At 45.4% G+C, this 13,530-nt stretch overlaps 1 protein-coding gene across 2 annotated transcripts in view; it reads left to right on the top strand.

Annotated features, from left to right (window-relative positions):
• Positions 1–13,530, top strand: part of DHX36 (DEAH-box helicase 36) — a 1,119,030-nt gene that overhangs the window by 996,854 nt on the left and 108,646 nt on the right. The gene's annotated exons all lie outside the window — the stretch shown is intronic.

The following is a 13,530-nucleotide window of genomic DNA, read 5'->3' as shown; positions in this document are numbered from 1 at the left end:
GCTTCACTCGTTGAAGGATCAGGGGATGGGTAATGTTTTGCTCCAAGATTTGTTTTTTAGGCAATGCTGTGCACTTAGATGAAATTGGGGGTGGGCAATGTATTGTACTTCAGTGGTTTGGAGGGTGGACATAACATTGCACTAACTGGTCTTTCAGGGTTGCTACTGTTATCTCACTTGCATGGATCCTGAGGTTGGGCAATGTATTGCACTTGGATAGATTTTAAGGGTGGGCAATGTTATGCACTTAGATGAATTCGATGGTGGGCAAGTATTGCACTGAATTGGATTTGAAGTTGTGGGCACAGTATGGCACTCGGGCGGAGCACAGGGGGTGGGCAATGTTTATAGTGTAGCCAGCATAATTATTTCTCTTGCACTCTTTGGAATTTAGCCAAAGGCACGGCCTCACTCCTACATGCATCTGCTTTCACATTCAAATCTAATGACACATTGCACAACACCTCTGCCATAAGAATGCAGCTACCTTTTCACAACAAATTTGAAATGTAGCTCCACACATGATGACTATCCTCTTGCACACACCCTCCAGTCTACTTTTGTGTTCCTCTCTCCACCCATCCACATGCCAATTAAACATGGGTGGCTTGATTGGGGACTTGGTTACTCCTCATCTCTAATGGCTATAATGAACACACACACACACATATTAGCACCTCCTATTTTTCCTTTTTTGGACTTCGGCCCCTCCAAGGGCTTTCAACCTACAGCACGTTGGGACAATACCTATGGTGAAAGGCGCTATACAAATGATGAAATTAAATACCTTCATTAACTGTTGTCACTCACTGTTCGTGCTTCCAATCTCACAAGGAGGCCAGCAAAAATGTTTCAGATTTTTTTCCCTTCAAATTTGTTTCATGGAAATATGCAACAGTTTTAATAGACTCCTTTCTCCCACGTATTCCTCATCGAATACCCATCTCCAAGCGCCAACTGCTCTTGTTAATTTTTTCAGATGCCTGGAGGCTCCACCCAACGCCTCTATGTAACCAGCGCTGGACATGATGTTGGGGCCAGTATAGTGGCGCCACGCCCCATGATCTCAGTTCTTTTTTGGTGCACTCTGCTCTCTACTAGGATCACCGCTCTTCGCTTTATTTGTTACAGAATTTGTTGCTATGTCTCATTTTCATCGCAAGGCCAACTCCGACAAAATCTTTGGTATGTAAATCCTGCATGGATTGCGGGCTGCGTGTGTCCCTGTCAGACCTGCACTGCTTATGCCTTTACTGCCTTGGTGAAGGCCACAATGGGCAGGACTGCATCATCAGTGCACCCAAAGGCGCTTTGAGAAAGTGAAGCAAAACTATACACCTTCCTCTACAAGCAGAAACTGCTCAGAGGAAAGGTCCAATGTCCATAAAGACAAAAAGAAGCCACACCGCAAGAGCTGGAGATCACTCGGCGGTTCTTCGTGGCATCACTCTGCTTCATCTTTGAAGAAGAGGCGCCACCACTCCAAGGAGGGCTGTGAGGACGAGTGAACCAGGGTACATTTTCCTACCCAATATTCTACTGCAGCAGAATGGGAGGTGTTCCGAATGAACCTGCTAGGCATCTTCACCAAGGCGCCGGCAGCTCCTGCCCCAACGCCAGCGATCATGGCATAGGCACTGCCTACTTCTGCCAAGCCAACGTTTCCCACCATGCTTGGTAGTCGGCAAGGGATCTGCCATGAGACGTTGCAAGATTGCAGCAAAGGGTCACACTCTTAAGGCTTTGGATGTCGGTTCCCTGGCCTATGGTCCCAGTCCGGAGGTGCAGACGCTGACAGTCACAAAGGAGCTCCTCCCGCTCCCCAGAAGTGCATATATGTCCCAGTAGGAGGACCTTTATGATGAGGAAGGCGATCCTGTCCCTTTTGAGCTGGAGCCCTTCAATCCCAGGGCAGTGAAAGATTTCCCAGGGGCATTTTTAGAGAGCGGGGTGACTTGGTGGACCTGACGGCCGACTATCAGGTGGCAAGTGGCCTGGACACCTCGCCAGAGGTTGACATGATCCCTGCTGCCATCCCTGGCAAACCACAGGCAGCTTTCCAGCCACAGATGGTGAAGGCAGTCAACACCTTAGGGCTGTCGGACCCTTCACGTCCTAAGGTGCAGTATGGCCTGACTGAGATGTTGGACAAGGGTCCTAAAAGGGATACTTTTCTGCCTTCGATTGAAAGGCAGTAGAGAGGCCAGTGATGGAACTGAGGGCCAAGCCGAAAAAGCACAGGCCGGCTCCTTTGAACCTCTCGTTTCTTTATGCCCATGCTTCTTCTGAGAGTTCGGTGGGACACACCACTATGACAAACCATAAGACCATCTACTTTCTGTGTTTGCCCCCTTCTAGGGAGAGCAAATGATTGGATGCCTGTGGGACAAAGATTTTCAGCTCTTAGAGCCTCGGTCTCCGATGCGTCAATACCTCTAGAGCCTTGGCCACATTTTCTTTTAGCTTGTGGTCAGTGATGGCCGATGCGGCTAAGCACATCCCAGAGGGGAAGATGCAGGACAGTTTTGAAGCCCTTATTAAAGACAGCAGGATAGTCTATTGACAGACTTTGCAGTCTGGCCTGGACACCGCAGAACATATTGCAAGTACAATGGCCACCAGCACTGTCATGCAATGTTTTTCTTCGCTGAGTACATCAGGGTTTGCTACAGACGTCCAGGAGAAAAACCTCTGGACGTGCCCTTCAGTGTCATGAGCTTGTCCGGCACCAAGGCCAAAGAGTCACTCCAGGAATGCTAACACTCTAAGGCGACCGCCAAGTTGCTGGGGCTAGCAGTGCAGCAACAGTGACTTGTGAGCCCAGCGGGCAGGGGTTTTAGCGCTCTCACCACTTAGGCCCAGAGAGGTAGAGGTCAAGCACTCTTTGGCACACAAGGACACAGTGATTCCTGCAAGAGTAGTCTCTGCATTGCACCTAGAGAAAGCACTTCCACCTCCACAGTGACCTCCGCAGCCCCCCGACGTGGATCTTCTCTGAAGTGGACTTGAGTCATTTATCCCTTTTGGGAGTGACACGGTCCACAGCTCAAGGTGCAGAAGTGGCACGAACCAACCACCCCCACCACGGTTTCGGCACCTGCAAGTCTGGGTTTACACAGGCTTCTGCAACCCCAGCAGGGAAGGAGGGTTAGGGGAACACTGGTTGGATAGGTATGGGAACTGAGGGTAACCGGGTAGAGGGTTAGGAAGAGGTTGTGGATGGGTAGAGGGCCATAGGGTAGGTTAAGAACCTGTACATGACGTAATACGCAAGCAAGCTCATACCCCTACATGCATACATTCCCCACAATGCATAGATAACCAACATTGACACTGGCTTGCAACAGTAAAAGGCACTTAGCTCTGGTTGTGCTTGCTTACTGCTGGAGTGTCCCTTGTTGCCTCCTCGCCTGCGTGCTCTCAGGTCCGGAAAGCGTGAGCAGTTCAAATGCTGCAAAGAGAGCTCATATTAGTTTACACGGGTTATGACCGCATGTGGCTCACACGTGTTAAGCAAGATCAATGGGTTAATAGTAGCCGGGGTGCGTTCATGCAACGCGAGGGCCGCATGTGACTTTGGCATGCAATGTTTGGGTTACAGGCCGCACGTGGCTACATGCAGCTTTGTTTTCGGGGGCCGCGTGTGGTTCACACCATGTAGCTTTCATGTGGCTAGCTGCAAGTGGCTTTGTTTTAGAAGCCGCACATGACTTGGTTTGTGCGACTGTAGTTCGGGAGCCGCATGTGACTAATGTGCATGCAGCACGGTAGTCCGGTTGTCTGACAACCTGCACGCTGTTCAAAAAAGGTGGCGCTACCTAATGCGGTTCCACCTGAGGCGCTGATCATGCAGGGAGGACCTAGGCATGCAACTGCCGGCGCGCAGCACTTAGCTTTATGGGAAGCAGGGGCCTTCTCTGGGCGGGGCTGGGGCCCCCTGTGTGCTTTTTACTGTGGTCCCACTCTCTGAGTCACTGAAGTACTTATCTGATGTAAGTGAGGGGCCGGGATAGAGATCATGTGGGGCGTGGCCCCTCGCGAAAATCCCTGTGGCCGGAGCTGCTCAGGATGCGGCTTGCGTGGACGGATTCGCGCGCACAAGCCCTGTGCTTTGCTTAACGCGCATTTGCGCCACTCCCAACATGGCATGTTCATTGTAGTTCCTGGGCCTGAGGCTGCTCGGTAGTGTGGTCCTGTGCATGTTTTTCCTGCAATGAAGGCAGAGAAGCCTTCTATAAGACTTAAGTGTTTTGTTTCAGGCATTTGTTTCGAGCTTTTGGGTGAATTTTTTGAGTTCCCCCCTGCACTCAGTCCCCCAACCCAGACAGGAAGGCAGAATATCCCCATTTGGCGAGAAATGGCGAAATGCCACCTTGTACGCCTGGGCTTTACAGGTCGTCCAGCACGGATACTGCCTTATTTTTTGCTTCTCGCTCCCCAGACCGCCCCACCCCCCTACCGCCAACCCTTGCATCTGGAACCCCTTTTACTGGAGGAGATCTGTCAGCTTCTGGCAAAAGGGACAATAGAAACGGTAACCTGCTCAAAACGAGGCAGTCTTTGGTATTCAACATACTTTCTGGTGCTGAAGAAGGACTGAGGTCTGAGACCCATCCTGAATCTGCCACTTTTGAACTTGTAGTTTGCAAGGACAAGTTCAAGATATTCACTCTGGCACAGATCCTCCAGGCCCTGGACGTGAACGTCCGGCTAGTTCCCCTGTGTAAAGACTTGAGAGGGGTCCTCTGTGGTAATACCCACTATATGGTTGGGGTAGAGGCACGCCAGCCTAGGCTCTTAAATGAAAGCAGGTTTTAACAACAAAAAATTGTAATTGTACAACAATGCACTGTGGTTATGTTATGAACCTTTTGCACATACAAGCAAATGAATACATATATCAAAACATTCATTACATATTACACATATACAATACTTCATTGCACTGAATAAAATGTAAATTAGCATTAAGCAACAACAATCCATACACATTACTAATCTTAATACTATCATAAAATCGTTGCCCTCATAGTACACCTACAATTATCCTGATAAAATAATTCCATATAAAATGTGCAGCAGAAATCATAATTAGTGAATTCCCTGAGTAAATTCCACTCAAAATTGATCAGAGTTGATCGAACGAAGATCTCTAACAAACGTTTGGTACCCTTTAACATACATTTCACTCAAATTTTGGCAACCCATTAGTACAGATATATTCTCAAATGTTTACAGCAAGTTAAACCTCAGTCTCTTGATGAATCTTCTTAAAGCAGCACATTGAGTTGTATCAATGTACGTACATGGACGAGGAAAAGGACTTTTGAGACAATTTCTCCAGCACTAACATCCTATCACTTTCAATTTCATTGATCTAACAACCAAATTATAAGTAAATTCATTTTAAAACCAGTCTAGTCAAAGAATTCATGTATTTCTTCAATAGAATTCTGCATGATTCCCGAAGGTTTTAATATACCCTTTAGCATAGGTGAGAAACATCCTAGCAGAGACTGCATCATTTTGGTCAAATATTTTCAGGTATAGGAGCTGCTCAATACTCTAAATTCAGTCATTAAAGAGTTAAGTCCAAGCTCACAACAAATTGCTTCTGACGTCGCACTTTGCGGTAATCCAAGAGTTTCTTTTCATATTTTGCTCTCTATTTGCTAGAGCCATAACAATTCTTTAAATGGATTTCTTTTCTCCTGCAGATTCCTCATCATGATAGATGTTCATCTCCAGCTTCGTTGTTCGGAAAATCTTTTGCCCTGGGGCCTAGTAGACCTTGACTCGATCGTCGATCCGTCTTGTCCGGCTCATGATTGTCGGCTCCGAATGTGACGTCAGATGTGGTATATATACCACGTCACTACGTCCCACAGGTCAGGTCCTTTTTGCTGTGCGCTTGCACGCTGCATGGGGAACACCACTTGAGTTTACTTGATGCTCTTATTGTACTTTGTATACCTTTTCCTTCAAATACCTTGATGCAATGTCCCACAGGGTTACACGCTTCAAGCGATGGCACAATTACGTGGCCAAAATGTCTATGACCGACCCCCATGACATCTGTCTATGATGTCTGGGTGCTAGTCACAATACAAAGCGCTGTGCGTCATGCGCAAAATGCAGCCGAAATCTCTACGCGAGAGGGCCGGGAAACTGTCTTTGGGCCGAACTGTCGCCAAGTCCCCGGCACGATCACTCATCCGGTCCTGGGAGGCCGAGACGGAAGAGCCCACATCCCCGTCAAGGGGAAAGACTGACATCGTTAAAAGACCAAGAAGTGGTCCCATTCCAGGATCCATTCCTCATCGTCTTCCTTGCGGAAAAAGAAGCAGCACCATCGCTATCAATGCAAGTCCAGCTAGTCATGGGAACAAGGTATGCCCTTGGCGGGGCCGACCACTCAAGGAGTGAGCGAGTTTTAAGAGCTCTGTTAAAATGTTTAAGATGCAAGCGGCTGTAGGTTCGGCTCCGGCCCCCGACCAGCAGGCTTTGGCTGCTAAAGCAGTACTCGGCACTCCCAACCCCAAGCCAGTCACTCCGTTGGCATCGAAAGCATCTTCGGGTGTTACTCCCGTCAGGCATAAGTCGCTGGAAGGCCGTAGGGCCGAGGCTCCCGACATCTCTCGTTTGCCCGAGCGTCCCTCAGCGGCGATAGTATCCTCAGCATCAATAGCTTCAGCGTCGAACCCCATCCTGAAGCCTCTGGTGCCGACAGTCGGCGATGGTTCCTTCCTTCCTTCCTTCCTGCCACTGTTGAGATCGGGTTTCTTCAATTCCATGCACTCCATATTCCGAGTCGAGGAACACGATGACCCTGAGGACACGGTCAACCCCGTTTACACAGGGGCCGGCTCCGTTGACTATTTCAACGACTAGGCCGATTTTATTGGCTTTCGCTCAGGGTTTACTTGATGCCAGTGGTCTGGATACTTCCCCGGACTTGGAGTTACAGCAAAAACAGCCCTATACCCACACCTGTGTGAAGTTCAGGGAGTTGGTTCACAGGGTAGTTTCAACCCTGGGGTTGAAGGCGTCCTCTGTCCCTCTTTAGGGGTATGATCTTACTGACATATTGGATGAGAGTCCCACAGTTGAGAACAATATGCCTTTCAACCCTGACATTGCATTCCTTTAGCCTGCATATGGCAGCACCCTTGTACCATTCCCCCTGTGAATGCCAATTTCACAGGAAAGTATAGGCCAGCAAGGGTGAGATCCTTCTTTCCTCGCCACTCATCTTCCCCCAAAGGGTTTGGTGAATCAAGCTGCCACTGTTTCCACTAGACCCGCGGTATCCACCTCAAATCGTCCTACGGACAGAGAAGGGAAAGAATGTGACACCTTTGCCAGAAAGATATTTACTTCTGGTAGCATGGCTCTCAAGGCCACTAACGTGGCGTGTGGTTTCAGCAGTTAAACAGGCTGCAGAGTACGTCCAAGGGGGTGCCATGCGGGAAGACTTTTTACAGCTGGTGAAGGATGGGAAGGAGGTAGCCAAACAGTCGTTGCAGACGGGCCTGGACGTGGCAGACTGTGTTGGCAGACCTATGGGTTCAGCAGTTGTGATGAGACACCAAGCTTATCTTAAAACTTCTAGCTTCTACCCAAATGGCCAAAACAGATTGCTGGACATGCCTTTTGAAGGTGGGATGCTTTTCTGGCAGAAAGCAGACGAATCCCTAGAGAAATTCATGGAGTCGAAATTGGCTGCTAAATCTTTGGGCCTAGTGGCAGGAAATAACTTCTGACGCCTGGGCCCTGCAGTTGATTTGGTGGGCTTATTGTCTGCCTTTCCTAAAGAGGCCTCCGGACAGACCTGCGCCTCCCCAATCCATCCGGGACGGGAGCTCCAGAAAGAACTAAGAGCCCTGTTTTCGAAGGGTGCCATGGAAGAGGTACCGCCCGATCGGAGAGGGTCGGCTGGTATTGCCATTATTCCTGGTGCCCAAGAAGGGAGGGGGGGGTCTCCATCCCATCCTGGACCTCAGGGCTTTGAACAAGTTCTAGAAGAAGGACACATTCAGGATGGTGACGTTGAAAGAGATTCTCCACACTCTCTAACTCGGACTGGCTGGTGTCCTTAGACCAGGGTATAAAATATAGAGTCTGGTAGTCCCCTTTTTTAGGGGGGGTGTGTGGAAGAGGACAAATAGCACATGTGTACACAAAAAAGTCCACAAAAACAGCTTCCCACTGTCACACGTCTAAGGTATGATTAGTTGCAAAAATTGCCAGTACAATGTCATGGAATATATTAGACAAGAGATGCAAAGATTTTAATCATATTTTAATCAATGTAAACAAAACGTACAAACATTAAAAATGAATCACATTAAAACACATCATAAAGCAAGCCTTATGGGGCTAGCACAGAAAAGCCCATCGTTAGGCCAATACTGTCTACTTATCACAGCGTAGTCGTGAAGTTAGTAGGGACGTGAGGGAAACATTTCAATCAATTAATGAACCTTCGTGTTGTATGATTATCCTTGACTTAGTCGACACTAAAAAATGTGTTTCTAGGTCCTAAGGAACTACGACAATATGCTGCTGACTTAATCAGTTTTGCATCGTCCAATGGACCCCTCTTCAGGACACTGTGTGCTAGCACAGATGGATTATAAATGGCCCATCATATGGGGATCTTCACTGTTGACAATCTAAAAAGCCAAAACGAATACGTATTGGTCACATAGTAAAAAGAACATAAAACGTTTTGTATCTGTTTGTTGGTGAATGCAACTATCAACACTGACCTTCTAATTTCTTTAATGGCGTGTGAGGCGTCGTCTACGATGGCGATGATAGTATTTCTTGATTGTTTGGTGTATTAATCCCCATGTTAATGTGGCTATAGACCGTAGAATAGAATAAACCATGATATATCCTGTTTCTCTTAATAGCATATTGCATACTTCCAACTAAATGCAGTTATTCAATCCACTAATGGGGACATAAACATTACATTTTCCTAATGGGGACATGCACAATTCATTTAGCAAGAATGGAATTTCATGCAATGCTATGATCGCATAGGCACGGCCCCCCTTCCCCTCTTTTTCCTTTGGGTTGTTACTAAAACAGCATTATTATCTTAGTGGCTGTTCCACCAAACCTGGTTGATCATTGGCAAGGGAAACATGTCGCTTGTTTGCTAGTGCGTACACAGAGAGGTTGAATGCTGTTTTACAAAAATTACCTTTGCGCAAAAATTTGGAGTTCTCACGCTGTCTTTGTAGAATTGGCTAAAAAAATGTGTTCAAGCTTGGCTGAGTGGGGTGCCTCCCGATCTGAGTGAAGATAACAATAACAGAGAGGGCACCGTCAGGCTAAGTGTGCAATTCTATCGATTTTTACCAATATTATATGGAAGAGCATGTGTGGTGCCCTGTAGACAAGCACTTACTTGGTTCATACGAGCCCCGACAGACCCGTCTGTTGTGTTCGTATTCCGCTTGTAGAATGCCCGAACGCTTGCCTGCGGCAAAACAAACTAGTAAAGGTCACGATGGGATGCTAGACCGTGAGGCTAGTTGCGGGATGGTTGATTGACACCGCCATCTTGAGTTTGTCATTAAGGCGCAAGATCGTGCTCGACCGTGCATGTTGATATGGATAACTCGAAATGACGGCTCAATTAAAGAATGCCATATCATTTTCTTTTTTTATTTTAGTTTGTAAAGGCTGCGCATAAGGCGGGTCAATTAAAGAATGACATTTCATTTTTTTTTTATTTTAATTGGTGAAGGCTGCGCATATGTAAATGTTTGATAGCCTGTGTAATATGTCAAGGGGCCCATAAGTTTATAAATTCCAAAGTACATCAGGTAAAGAGCTGACTGCAGTCTACGCCTGAGTGGTGTGTTACCACAAATCGGACTCATGCCTACATGTGGCTTAGGTGCAATCTAGTGGGCATGCGGGGTATCCATGCCATTACGGGCAGATTATCCATATTGGTGTTGTGAGGCAACTGAGCTTGTTCTGCAGTGAGGGGGGAGTGCACATCTATATATGTTATCATAGAAATCATTTATGAATAAACAAATTCCATTCAATTCCAACGTTTAAACCAGCATGGACTGTGTTCATATCATAGATCCATTTCTGTTCCATTTGTTTGAGCTAAGGGCTCGATCGCCACCTCGTGGGTGAGTTGTCACAGTTTGTATTATAAACCATTCTATGTCCTCTTCTGTATGTTCAGCCTTTACAATGTGGGCTACCAAAGGTTTATCAGCAATGAAATTCTTTACGCAAGAGCGATGCGCGCAGATTATTTGTTTGATAGGTCTTTTAGTTTTTCCGATATACAGTAATCCATAGGGGCATCTAATTCCATATATTGCCCAAGGTGTGTTACAGTTGGTAAACTTTTAGTTGCTATGTACGGCCATTTAGGTCAATAGTTTTTAGGTTGTTTGTGAGGTGGCAAACGGAACAGTTTCTGCATTTAAAATGCCAGCTAACTGGTGGTAGATGCCACAGGTTAGTTTGTCTGAAACTTTGTGTCTGATCTTTAACTTTATACGTGTGCATCAGTTTGTCCCGTAAATTTGGCATCCGTCTGAATGCAAAACGTGGTTTGTTTACAATGAAATCTTCAGTTTGTATTGTGCCCCAATTTTTCAGAATGCATCTACGAAGATCGTTGCTAATTGGCGAGTATGTAGGTACACATGTAATATATAAAGGGCACCTGGCTATACCCTGACAAACCCAGGTGGGCATATATTTTAATATACGTAAAAATCAGGGTGAGAGGTTACATATCGCTTGACTTTTACATGGGGAAACTATACTATAAGTTGAAGGGAATTGATCACAAACAAGTGTTTCAACCTGGTGTGTTTAATGTAAACCTTTTCTTAAAAACAAATGTGGAGACAAAATACCCAGAGGTATTCAAAACTGTTTAAATAAAGCATAGAAGAAACTTTCAGTGAACATAACAAAAAAGATTATTCCCTAATCGCTCCAGTGTTGATGCTACACACTGTCATCTTTTTGTTATGTTCACTGAACGTTTTTTCTGTGCTCACAATGTATTTGTAAAACACCATATGTCATTGTAAGTAACCAAAACATTACTTTTGTTCATCCAGATCCAGTCCATCTGACCGGGTTGTACCCACCTGTATTGTATGCTTTATTTAAACAGTTTTGAATACCTCCGGGTATTTTGTCTCCACATTTGTTTTTAAGAAAAGATTTACATTAAACACACCAGGTTGAAACACTTGTTTGTGATCAATTCCCTTCTTCAATTTATAGTATAATTTCCCATGTAAAGTCAAGCGATATGTAACCTCTCACCCTGATTTCTACGTATATTGTAGATACACATGTGACTTTGTCCTCTTGTACCCTGGGTTGTTTCTCAAGGCAATGATCTCTATTGATGTTACGAGCCCGTTTCATCGATCTGCGAATGGTATGCGCTGGATAACCACGTTCTTTGAGTCCTAAGGTGAGATTCCTACTGTTACTGTCAAAATCCTCTTTGGTGGTGAAGTTGCATAGTAAAAACACATAGTCTATATATACGCCACTAATCCACCAGGGCGTCCAATTGTAGCTGCCATTGGCTCTTTATTAGAACCACTGTCGATTTACAGAGACTTCTTTCTCAGGCCTTTCATTCTTCCCATGAAATCATATGTTCAAGATACCACCAATATGATTAAAATTGTGAACAGCCTTGAGGTTGGCCCAAACGACATTCTAGCCACGTTAGACGTGGAATCACTGTACACCAGTATTCCTCAGCTACGTTGCATTAACATCATGCATTCATATCTCGAAGAAAAAAACGGACAAAACAGTACCTTCACAGTTTATCTGCGAATGTATAAGACTGGCCCTTGTTAATAATGTCTTCATTGTTTGAAGGGGTCTTCTATAAACAACTACACGGGACGAGTATGCGCGCCACTTTTGCCCGAGATTTTGCAAATTTATTTATGGGTGACCTAGAACACAGATCTGTCTATAGCGACACCAATCCATTTAAAACACAAGTCAAAGCCTGGCATCGCTATATAGACAATGTGTTTTTTACTATGGCATGGCAGCGAGACCACTCTGGCAACATTTCTTGTCTTGCTTAATACACACGATCCGTGCATTAAATTCACCATGAATCTTGATAGTGACAAAATAGCCTTTTTAGATTTGCAAATGTATAGGGCACCACTCAACCGACTAGGGACCACCCTATATAAAAAGCCGACTGACAAGAACACACTGCTACTATTCAATAGCTTTCATCCCCAATCCCTTTGGGAAAACTTGCCCTATGGGCAGTTCCTGCGTATTAAACACAACTGCACCACCAAAGAGGATTTTGATAGTAACAGTAGGAATCTCACCTTAAGACTCAAAGAACGTGGTTATCCAGCACATACCATTTGCAGATCGATGAAACAGGCTCGTAACAGTAATAGAGATCATTGCCTTGAGAAACAACCCAGGGTACAAGAGGACAAAGTCACATGTGTATCTACATTCTCGCCAATTAGCAACGATCTTCGTAGATGCATTCTGAAAAATTGGGGCACAATACAAATCGAAGGATGCACTCTAAACAAACCACGTTTTGCATTGAGACGGATGCCAAATTTACGGGACAAACTGGTGCACACGTATAAAGTTAAAGATCAGACACAAAGTTCCAGACAAACTAACCTGTGGCATCTACCACCAGTTAGCGGGCATTTTAAATGCGGAAACTGTTTTGTTTGCCGCCTCACGAACAACCTAAAAACTATTAACCTCAATGGCCGAACATGGGAACTAAAAGTTTACCAACTGTAACACACCTTGGGCAATATATGGAATTAGATGCCCCTGTGGATAAACCTTTGGTAGCACACTTTGTAAAGGCTAAACATACAGAAGAGGACATAGAATGGTTTATAATTCAAACTGTGACAGCTCACCCACAAGGTGGCGATCAAGACCTTAAGCTCAAACAACTGGAACAGAAATGGATCTATGATTTGATCACGGTCCATGCCGTTTTAAACGTTGGAATTGAATGGAATTTGTTTATTCATAAATGATAGCTATGATGACATATATAGATGTGCACTCCCTCCTTACTGCAGAACAAGCTCAGTTGCCTCACAACACCAATATGGATAATCTGCCCGTAATGGCACGGATACCCCGCAGGCCCACTAGACGGCATCTAGACCACATCTACACATGAGTCCGATTTGTGGTAGCACACCACTCAGGCGTACACTGCAGTCAGCTCTTTACCTGAAGTTCTTCAGAATTTATAAACTTATGGGACCCTTGACATATTACACAGGCTATCAAACATATACATATGCGCAGTCTTCACTAATTAAAATAAAAAATAAAATGAAATGTCATTTAATTGACCCTTCTAATGCGCAGCCTTTACAAACTAAAAAGAAAAGAAAATAAGGCATTCTTTAATTGAACCGTCATTTCGAGTTATCCATATCAACATGCACGGTCGGGCACGATCTTGCGCCTTAATGA

The sequence above is a fragment of the Ambystoma mexicanum genome, chromosome 10 (genome assembly GCF_040938575.1).
Source record: "Ambystoma mexicanum isolate Mex_15411 chromosome 10, UKY_AmexF1_1, whole genome shotgun sequence".
In the NCBI taxonomy this organism is placed as follows: domain Eukaryota; kingdom Metazoa; phylum Chordata; class Amphibia; order Caudata; family Ambystomatidae; genus Ambystoma; species Ambystoma mexicanum.
The sequence above is the reverse complement of the archived record's forward strand: the minus strand, read 5'-3'. Positions and strand labels throughout refer to the sequence as shown.